Source organism: Pogoniulus pusillus, chromosome 5 (genome assembly GCF_015220805.1).
Source record: "Pogoniulus pusillus isolate bPogPus1 chromosome 5, bPogPus1.pri, whole genome shotgun sequence".
NCBI classification, from domain to species: domain Eukaryota; kingdom Metazoa; phylum Chordata; class Aves; order Piciformes; family Lybiidae; genus Pogoniulus; species Pogoniulus pusillus.
This window is the reverse complement of record NC_087268.1, coordinates 27,617,522-27,628,928: the sequence shown is the minus strand read 5'-3', so window position 1 is coordinate 27,628,928 and position 11,407 is coordinate 27,617,522. Positions and strand designations below refer to the sequence as shown.

Sequence of the window (11,407 nt, the reverse complement as noted above, 5' to 3'; positions counted from 1 at the left end):
AAAGATTCTTTCTTTCCCTTTTTTTTTTTTTTCCAAGTTCTGTAAAACATTGAAAGTGCCCTGGGAAATTTTCTAATTTGAACAGCCTCTGTAGAGATTATTTAGTACCTATTTATCCAGCTCTCTGAGTTTTATTCTCATTCTTCCCATGTGATTGGAACATTCTATCTGCAGTTTTGATCTGAGAAGAGGCACATGGTCCTGATTACCGCAGCCACACAATGAGATCCAAGCTTAATCTAATGATCACACTTATCTTTTTTTTGTTTGGTTTTTTTTTTTTGACATTAAATTTGCTTACAGAAAACACTGAACAAATAATTTTATCTACTTCTAAATTCCACAGCTGGGTAAGACCTCTACATTTGCCAGGCCATGCATAGAGAACTCAAACTGCTGATTTTTGTCATCTTTTCCCCATTGGTCCTAGAAGTCTGAAGTTGCATGAAAAGAAAGCAGGAGGGACTGAAGCAGGTAGCACCAGGTGCACATACTCCTGCCCTTGCTGGCAGCAAGTCTGATGTATCATGATGAGCTTTTTGAGTAGGACAGCAGTACTAATTCACAATTCTTAAACTGCTCTGGTTGTGGTCCTCTTGCGACATTAACAGGCTTATGCGGTGGGAGTTTAGAAGCTTGGAATGAAGTCAGAGCATCCAAGAGTGAATGTGTTAAAAACATAAGATAAATTTGCTTGAGTCACTATTCATTTCTGTGGGCTGGCCTCTGTGATGAGAATTCCCCCAAAGAGCAGTGAGGAACACCCGGGATTTTGGTGGTGGGAAAAGAAGTCCCAAGGCATGATACTTCAAACCTACCTATGGGTAGAGATGAAAACATTCTTTTCAGTCTGTAGGAGTTTTCATATCACATTCAGAAACTAGTGTTAATAAAAAAGTAGCCTTGTACTTAATTAAATATACTTCATTCCCATATGTTGTACAGTGTACTTTAATGTAAGGCTGAAAAGTGGATGTAAGTTTCTTATTAGTATTCATATTACAATTTAATACATACCCTCACTGGCTGTCATCTCAAGTACTATTTTGATGTAGAAGTGAAAATACTTCTTCAAGGAACTTCTAAATTCCAGTGTCTCCTCTTTAGACCTCATATTGATATTCATGTAGTTCATAAGAGCAAAAACTTGGTAGTGAGCTGACAAAGTAACAAATAACAGGGTGGTGATGACTGAAAAGCACGAGATTCAGACCATAACTTTATAATTCCAAGCCTGCATTATGTAGCTTTAAATAAACGGAAATGCACTTACATGATAGAAGGCACTGATCTAGTATATACTCAATTTTCTTGCATAAATTTGCTCCAGATATACTGCCAGGTTAACTTTGAACCACCAGGGTTTATGCAGTGGCAATGTGACTGTGTGCCCATGACTGATTTGGATCAAATCTGTACTTCCAAATGATTAATATCTCATAGAAGCATCACAGCTCCACAGTGATATTTTTCTGCACCACCCTCACATGTGAGGCACTGATGTTAAAACCAAACACCCTAACCCTATCTAAACCAGTAGACATGGGAGTAATTCTGAGTTTTCAGGTTCTGAAAGATATCCCTCTTTCTGTCACAGTAAGACACAGGCAGAGTGTCTGCCACTCTTTCTTCCCCTTTGACTAGTGCCCATAGCATACACAAGCAAGGTGAAACTCAACTGTGCAGCATTATGTATGATAGAGGCCCCTGAATAGGATCACTGAGGGATGAGATGTTAAAGACACACCATCACGACCCATATCCTTAAATTCATGTGAGCACAGATGCTGAAGAATAGCATTAAAAGTCAAGGACAACAAACTCAGCAGAAGACAAAATTCTATTTCTATGTAACATTCCAACATCTTATGTCCAATACTCTTCAAAATAAATCAAACCTCCAATCATGTTCATGAACATAGAACTGTATCAGATGTCCAATTAATTATCAGGATATGAACTTTCTGAGCTGTGAGATGCATTTTTTTTTTTTTACTTTCATATCTTATTGGAAAGGTAAAATGACCTATTTGGGTCCAACTGCCCAATTTTTTTCTGATATAATGATTTGTTTCATCTAACCACTCTAGATTCATACAGAATAAGGTCTTAAATCTAAGTTTCCCTTATAACAAGCTGGAAAGCATAATCTTTGTACTGTAGAAAAAAATAAACCAAACCAAAACCAAACCAAATCAACAACAAACAAAACAAACACAACACAAACAAAAGAAAGATATATCTCTTTTCAAAGACTGTTTCCTGAAGATGGAGGTCTCTTACTGCATATCTAATGTTTGGCAGCACAGATGTTTTTAAATACATGAAATATTATCCAAAATATTAATTCTTTATGTTATACTAGGTTTTTTTGAGCATTAGGAACAGCACTTATGTGGTGAAAATCAGTTACCTTGGACTTGTTTCAAGTCCTTGAGAAACAAGCTGTACTATTTCTGTGCCTGAAGCAGACAACTTCCTTCTCCTATTTCTGTGCCTGAAGCAGACAACTTCCTTCTCCATGTGTCTGGCCCATTGTGCTAGTTTGAAGCTATCTAGGATGTTTAGGTGAAAAGAACTAGATTACAGGCTGTGAAAGAGAAACAATGATAGTTGATTGGATAGGGCTGGGTGATGGGTTGGACTGGATGATCTTGGAGGTCTCTTCCAACCTGGTTGATTCTATGATGTCTACTTCACTCATAGGCTTGCTGAGAGGTATAAGAGCAAGAATCCAAACATAGATAAGGCATTCAGGCACAGCCTGGGCTTTGAGCTGCATTTCTCTCTAACCTCACCTTCCATCTCTCTGATTAATCCACTTGGTTCGTAACCCCCCTGGCCAACCCTCTATTCTTCCTGGGCGCACAAGGCAACATATGGGGTAGAGGGTGGGAGAAGCTGGAAGGGCAGTTGGGAGCCCCTCCTGAGGACTCAGGTTTATGGGAGGGGTGTTGTGTTCATAGAATAGAATCATAGAACAATTTGAGTCGGATGGGACCGCCAAAGGTCATCTAGTCCAACTCCCCTGCAGTCAGCAAGGACATCCTCCACTGATTCAGTTTGCCCAGAGCCCTGATGAGCCTGACCTTGGCTATCTCCAACGATGGGGCCTCAACTATCTCCTTGGGCAACCTGTTCCAGTGCTTCACTACCTCCACGATAAAGATCTTTCTGCTAACATCCAACCTAAACCTCTTCTCTAGTTTAAAACCACTGCCCTTCATCCTGCCACTTCAGGCCTTTGTAAACAGTCCCTCTTCAGCCTTCTTGTTGGCCACCTTTAGGTACTGGAAGGTTACTATTAGGTCTCTGTGGAGTCTTCTCTTCTCCAAGCTGAAATCCAAGCATGTTTCTGGCTTCTTGGTAGACATCTCTGCATAACTTGCAAACTGTTGTTCGTGATGAAATGTTACAAAATCTTACTGCTGACTTCTATTCAGTAATGATTTGTATATAATTTTGTTACATACTTCAACTTGATCTCCAAAATCACCCAGCAAAAATATTTCTCTTTATCCAGTCTGTAAAAAAAATAAGCTAATCTGACAGATGTGAGAAAGGCAAAGGAAAAGAAATACAAGGAAAATAGGACTGCCCAAACTCACAGATCACTTGCTGTGCAATATAACATTCAAGATGACTGCAAATCGACCATTCCATCTTCCTGTTCTCATCTCCATTTCCCTCCCTTCTCCCCCATATCCACCTCCTTCTCTCCTGCACAATGGATTTTCCCCTTTTTTTCCCCCAAACTCATAACACCTGGGTTCTGTTGGAGTCTCCTCCCACCCCAGGTGTCACCACTTTGCCTTCCCTGCCCACTCCCCTTTTCAATCTGGGTCTTGTTGGAGTCTCCTCCCCCCCCAGGTGTCACCACTTTGCCTTCCCTGCCCACTTCCCTTTTCAATATGGATTCTATTGCAGTCTCCTCCCACCCCAGGTGTCACCATTTAGCCCCACCCACCCACTCCCATTTATAAGTGGCCCCAGGAAAGGCAAGCCCCAAGCTTGCCCATTGTGGGCAGAAGGATCCTCCTCGGATCGTCACCGGTGAGTCCTCTGTGGCACATCACTGGGTGAATGGTGGAGGGGATTCAAAGGCCGGGGGGCCTGGTGGGCCCCCCGGCTAGGTAGGGCTAGGTCTCATGATTGCTCTGACATTGCTCATGGATGCTGGGTAGGCTTCCTTAGACTGAGTTTATCTGTGGTGAGTTGCTTCTTTCAGCTCACTGAGGATGACCTGGAGTACTCGGCTGAACCTGTACCAGATCATGGAGGAACACATCCAAGCAAGTCTTGAATATCTCTAAGCCTCTTTCAGTGTTCTGTCACCCTCACAGTCAAAAAATTCTCCTTTGTGTTTACTTGAAACTTCCTATGCCTCAGCTTCCAGCCATTGCCCTTGTCCTGTCATCAGGCATCACCAAGAAAAGCCTGGCTCCATCCTCCTGGCGCTCGTTTATCCTTCTGTGTAAGTAAATAACCAGCTCTAAAATGTAGGTAGAACAAACAGCACTCTAGATGACCTGAGGTACCAAGTGAAGTGGCAGTGCCCACCTTTGCAGGCTGAGTCTCCCACAGAGCAAAACCCTGCAGCCTGTGAGGACAGCAAAGCCACACTTTCTGCGCAGGAACTGAAGGGCTCTGGTGATGTCTGGTGTTATAGGATGGACTTAACAGCCACGTGGAGAAACCATTCAGGACAAACTGCAAATTACATCCTTGTCATGGAGGGCCTGTAGGCCTGAAAAGAGGCTTCTTTATGCCCCTACATGCCTGGACATGTTTTTCTGCCAGGAGCCCTGGTTGTAAACAGGTTGTGTAAGACACACACACCCAGCTCATGTCTCCCTGGGGCTACTCCATGTGATCCCCATATTTGGCAAAAGTCTCCTGCCTATTTTGGTAAGGTTTGGCTAACTGCCAACCTGATTTGTTACTCTAGTGGCCATTAATCTCATCCCACAGTCAATAAAGAGGGATGCACAGGTGAACCACGTGTTCAGCTCTCTAACCCACCTGCAAGGATCAGACACAGCTCTGACCTTCACCTGAAGCGCTCAGCCGCTCATACTCACATGCTCAGATGCCATTGCATAGCTCCGATGCTCAGAGGCTCAGACCTCATGCTTTGATTCAATCACAGCTCACCTGCCTGCGTACCTTAGATGCAGAGCTCATTTAAGCCTGCACATACATACATATATATATAAGGAGCCTATGGCCTCCTAATCTAGCTGTGCACATCTGCAAGCTGTCTTGCTTTACCTATGGAGCTTAGACTCCCAGCAGCTGAGCACACTTTGCATGCTTGCTGCTGCTTATTGCCTGGTAAAAGCCATTGCCGCTGAGAGAACCAGGAAGCAGACTTTTGGATTGTCTGCACACACACACACACATGGCCTGAACCTGTGAAGAGAACCGTGCCAGAGCCAGCACGGATAGTCTTCTCCTGTTCCTATAACCCTGCCAAGCTGATAATCCATGGACACAGCATCCAGAAGAAGACAGCAGCATCAAGGCAGAAATCATCCCTCGCCAGGAGAACAAAGGTTAGAGAAAACCTATTTCCCCAGAGACTGGGAAGATTTATCATTTCCTCTCAAGCTGGGAAGATTCCAGTGTCCAAGTCCACAGACAGAGCCCCTGAAGTCCAGACACTGGGCACAGACTGTGACACAACCCTGGAGTGTGATTAATAATAAGATTTATGAGTAAAGATTTAATACCTCTGTAATATAAGTTATCTCTGCCATAGAGCAGAAAGAGTGTCAGCCCCTCTGCTGGGCAAATAGCATAGAAAACACCAAGCGGCATTAAGCCTCAGGGAAACTCCTCTCTCTGTTTATAGTTCGATGTTTGCTAGTTAACCAAATCCCTGTATATATTCTGTCCTAAATTGTTTTCATAACCTTGCACCGAACTAAATTTTAATTCACAGTGGTTGGGGGTGGCAAGAGTTCATAAATAATAAATTTAATAAATTATATTTTTATATAAAACTTATATCACCTCAAATTACTTTCTCACCTCCACCAAATAGGCATAGGTACAGAAATCCCCCTCCGCAACACGCATACACAAACACACTGCAACAACTAGCAGCTTCTGCTTTTGCAGTGGCCTGAGGTGCCCTCATCTGCAAAGGCTGAGACCTGGTGTTCACTACTGCATGTATCCTATGCCCTGCTACCTGATGGTGCATACAGACCACTCAACTTGTGCTTACTGTCTCGAGGTTGACTCAGCAACTGGCTTCTGCACTCCGAAGGCAGTGATAAAAGTATTCGCAACTACGATAATGAATGCTAGTCCAGTTGCCAGGTTGTTGAGAAAATCCAGCTTTCCATGTCTTGCAGGGTTGTTGAGGTCATATTTTACTAGGAATATCAGGAGACAAAGCTCCTAAACTCCATTGATAGTTATTTTTCTGTATGCCCTTTTAACTTGTCTATTTCTGTATATAAATGTGTATATATATATATATATATATAGTGAATATCTGCTTGTATATTGTGCTAAGCTGTAAATATAAAGCTTCATTCAATTCCCAGAGCCACTGAGTCTAGTCTGGGTGATTTCCAAAGTGTGTGTGCAGGGTGGCTAACACCCAAACCATCATACCCATGCAGGAAACATTGAAAATACTGGAAATGAAGTTATTTTAATTTGTTCAAGAGAGAAGCAGTCCGAGATAAAACAGAGATACTTTTTTTTGTTGTTGCTGTTAAGAACATGTCTTGAAAAGCATAAGCTAGAAAATGCAGAACATGCTCTAATAGAGCTGGGATTTAATCACTAAAAATAGAAATTATTTCTACTGTCTGCAATGCAACTGAGGAACCTTTCCAATAGAATGTTACACTTGGTCATTGAGAGACTCCTGACTGTGAGGAGCTGGCCTTGTTTAACCAGTAATGTTTGCAGGAAAAATAAAAGCTGATTCTATCCTGGAATATGTTTCACACCTAGCAGAACTTTTGTTGTTCTTTTTATAGAACATAAGAAACAATAAACTGCTATTTAAAAGTAAGTCTTAATATTTAAAGTAGTTTGATTGTATCACTTAATGATGAGGACAATGTAAATCTAAACTTTAAAATTTGGTCACCATTTTCAAGAAGACTGCATTATATTCTCAGTGGCGTGGGCTTTCCAAAACTGACATGTGCTGCGGGACTTGAGGCAAAGCAGGACAGCTTGCTCTGTGTTGTGTGGCTGAAGGATGACATTTCAAGTACTTTCTGATAAAAGACAAAGTTTAGAAAGTTTGTTTCATGTCACAATTCACAAATGAGTCCCTCAACTGGGTTGATCCACTCTGAAATCCTAGATGATTACTTTCATCATCTCTTTACGGACTTCCTTTGTAGTTCTTATTCTATTATCATCAAAAGTTGTTCCTGCTCATCATTTAAGAACTGACTGGGCTCCATGTATGTTTGCATATACACTGATTTGCACAAAACCCCATGGGAAGATGATTTCTTAACTCCTGGTAATTCATATCTCAAGCTTCTACTTCCTGCAGATGCTCAAGTATTTTATGCTTGACTAAAATTTGAGTGAATTAGGGAAAAACAATCACCTTTTTATGTCATATGTTGCTTATCTCTAAAAACAATATTGATGTTCTATGTGTAAAATACAGTAATGCACATTAAATGACTTCTGTTCTCATCACTCTGAGCACATTACAGATTTTTAGATACTCCTCCATGTTTTTCATGTTGAAAAAGGTATGGTATCAAAGTTTTTTTTACAAAGGCAGAATAATAATGAATCAAACAATCTTCCATCTTGAATAGAGTGAAAAGTAGCAACCAAGCCAATTGGTTATTCTCAGTTCTGAAATGAACATTATGGCAAAGACAAATCTATCCAAGACAGTATTCAACCTTTGAATTGAATCATAGAATCAACCAGGTTGGAAGAGACCTCCAAGATCATCCAGTCCAACCTAGCACCCAACTCTCTCCAGTCAGCTAGACCACGGCACTAAGTGCCTCAGCCAGACTTTTCTTGAACACCTCCAGGGATGGTGACTCCACCACCTCCCTGGGCAGCCCATTCCAATGGCAAATCACTCTCTCTGTAGAAGTTGTCAAATTTCTGTGGTTGGTTCACATATAGGATACTTCTTCCAGCCTCCAAAAGGAAAACAGCACTGTGTAATTTCTTACACATGATGGTCATCATCAAGTGATTTGAGAAGGTGGATTAAGCTTCAGAAAAGAGTGAAATAATTCTGGTGTCTGCTATAAACTTTCTCCGCCATCCTGAAAGGCATTTGCAGAGATATCAATGAACACTTTAAGGTGTTCACTTTCTGTATGCTAAATGCTACAAAGTGGTCTATGAAATAACCTTCATCTCCCTCCCGCAGTTACTGAGGTTCGCTATACTCCTGGATGAGTTTCGGGCAAAAATGTATTTATCCTACCTGCTGGTCTATTGATTAATCTGCAGCTGTATACAGTAGAGGAAGATGGGAACTACTTGATATTGTTTTTTCTGAAGACAGAGAAAGAAAGGAAAGCAGAACTGAATACATTGGTGGTTCATGACAAAGAAACACTTGTTTTCCATCTTTATCTTGCAATTCCAGAAAAGGCTTCTTAGGCCTCTTGCTAGGGGTCAATAAACAAATCATGTGTAGTGATGATCCATTTCCTCTTGGTAGCCCTAAATGACTACCTAAAGCAGAGTCCTGATTTCGTTTTTTCCTTCCCCCAGGTTCCTCTGCATTGTTCAGAAAGACACAATGTAGTGCGAGGATTTGGATGCCAACATGGTGAACAAGCAATTGAAAAGATGGTCAAAACACTCAGGTTTACACTGTCTGTTCTCAAATGCAAACTTTAGCCTCGGAGAATTAATCATCCCAGGATCGTGATACACTCCACAGAGAGAGAGAGAAAGAGAGAAAAGCTCCAGGGGTTGATTCAAGCATAGTGAATTGTGCTCTGGAAATGTCTGACTAGTTACCATTTGTGAATAGTCCTTAAGTACCTTTCTAAGTTTAGCCCGTAATTTCTTTCATTCACCTATGTAAAACAGATCTAATTGTATTTCTCTCCCTCAGAGGAATATTGCAAAGACATCCTCTTCATGCCCAGAAGTCAGGTCCTTGAAGGGAGTTTCTATATATCAACAGATAAATACAATATCTAGGTTCATCCAAACATCATTTCTGGGTTTGTAGAAATAAAAATGCACAGTGATGCTAAAAAGTACTATCTGGATCACTGAAAAAAAGAAAAGAAACCACAAAATAGCATGAGAGCTCAGTATATGAAATGTCTAGCTTTGCATTCGACCAAACAGGTAGCTACTGACTCCATGCAGGAAATATTCCTACCTTTTTCAGTAAATATTTGTTCCTTGAAAAACTGCTACGAAATTCTTACCATGCCAGATGCTTTCTTTCTCAATTAAACAATTAAAAATTCTGTGGTTAAAAGGCAGAGGATGAGATCATTATCCACCTAAAAAGCTTTTTAATGATGGTTATCCATTAACATGAAGAAGACGCTAAAAAAACAGGTTACAACTTGTCACTTTATTTATGGTGTATGCAAGATTTATCCTGTGTACATAGAAGTGATGACAAATACCTCTAGCCTTTCAGAATTGTGAACTCTTTGCACACATTTTCTTTGAGTCCTATTAGTACTAATAGGTGTTGCAGGCTTGTGCATTGAGAGGGTAGTCTGTGCCCTAGGGAGATTTTAAACATCAGAACAAACTCTTCTGCTTTAAAAAGAACAGCTACAATCCTTGTTGAAAGCATAGAACAGGGTACAGATATAGCTGACAGATGAACCACTAGCCAAGAAATCAAAAAGTACTGCATTTCTAGTGATGTTCTCTGTTTATTATTCCATTTTGGAAAAGTCAGAGAAGAAGGTAATCCAAGAATTAGAATTTTCTTTATATGGTTTGGGTGTTCCCCACCCCCCCACACTTTAGAAATCACCCAGACTAGACTCAGCCAGCTGTGGGAATATAAATGAAGTTATTTATTTACAGCTAGCACAATATACAGTAATGGTGGTATGCAGGGAGCAGAGTGATGTAGAAAGAGAGTGAAACAGGAAGTCCCCCTGCTTTTATGGGACAGGAAGGGGGAGTGGGCTAACCATCACCTGTTGGTGTTCAGACCCACCCCTGGGGAGTGGTCAAGACCACCTAGGGTCAGGTTCAGGGTTACTCCCCCAGAAGTGTCACCCCTATACACCAGGTTAGCCTGAAGAATAGGTGGCACAAGTAATTTTTGCAGTTCTATTACTTTTTTCTCTTCGTACCATTCTGCTGTAGGATAATCTTCAGTATTTCACAAGTTTTGTTTTATTCATATGGGTGGATGAACTTCTTAAATGGAGATCTAGGCGCTTAATGAGCTCTAATGTTCAATGGCAATAGTGAAAAACTGGCAGTGGCTTTCACAAAGATAGGCAAGCATAGAGCTTCTTTTCTGTTCCCCCTTCCTTTCCCCCTTCCTTTCCCCCTTCCTTTCCCCCTTCCTTTCCCCCTTCCTTTCCCCCTTCCTTTCCCCCTTCCTTTCCCCCTTCCTTTCCCCCTTCCTTTCCCCCTTCCTTTCCCCCTTCCTTTCCCCCTTCCTTTCCCCCTTCCTTTCCCCCTTCCTTTCCCCCTTCCTTTCCCCCTTCCTTTCCCCCTTCCTTTCCCCCAAACTAGTTTGATTTTATTCTGAACTTGTGGTTTTCTTTCAGAGGTCTTTGGATGATTACAATCTTTTTCTGCAGAACAGAGATGCTGAACACATTCAAATCCCCCCACAGCACAACAATACCTGATAAGAAGGATTAAACTATACAGTTAATTGTGCAACTAGGATATGTAACTCTAAGTGACTATTGTAGTCTTTGGTCAGTTTACAGCTAAAGTAAATAATCCGCACTCTTTTGTGTCCTTCTGTACTACATTTTCAGAAGCAAATCAATTTCCAGACCTGGGGAAAATGATATCCCTGTACAGTTTCTCCAGACACTGAAGGCATTCACATAATATAAGCAAATACAACCAAAAATTACTATTGCACTTCCACTTATTACTGTTAGCAATATTAATCATGACTTTACAGCCTCTACATTCCGTGTTCCGTAAAATGAAATGTCGGTGGTATTATAAAAGGTCTAAGCCTATTTAAAAACATTAATACCATCAATAAATATCACTATTTGCTCATAAGGCTAGACACTCCAAGTGCTAAGTTCAACTCATCACTTGATTATGATAAGCCTCTTCAGTTTCAGTTTGTAACTCAGAAAAAATAAGAACCTGCTTCTCAGTTTGTTTTCTCAGCTTAATCTTCAGTTTAATACTCATTTCAGTATTAACCTGATTAGCTTTATTGATGTTTACAACATTTGGGCCCAAGTGA

General features: G+C 41.0%; 1 long non-coding RNA gene across 1 annotated transcript; it reads left to right on the top strand.

Moving 5' to 3' along the window:
* The first annotated feature begins 4,015 nt into the window (after positions 1-4,015).
* Positions 4,016-9,916, top strand: LOC135175693 (uncharacterized). The gene is made up of 4 exons (XR_010302437.1): positions 4,016-4,053; positions 4,229-4,292; positions 4,390-4,474; positions 8,740-9,916. It is a non-coding gene; the product is annotated as an uncharacterized LOC135175693 (long non-coding RNA).
* The last annotated feature ends 1,491 nt before the right edge of the window (positions 9,917-11,407 follow it).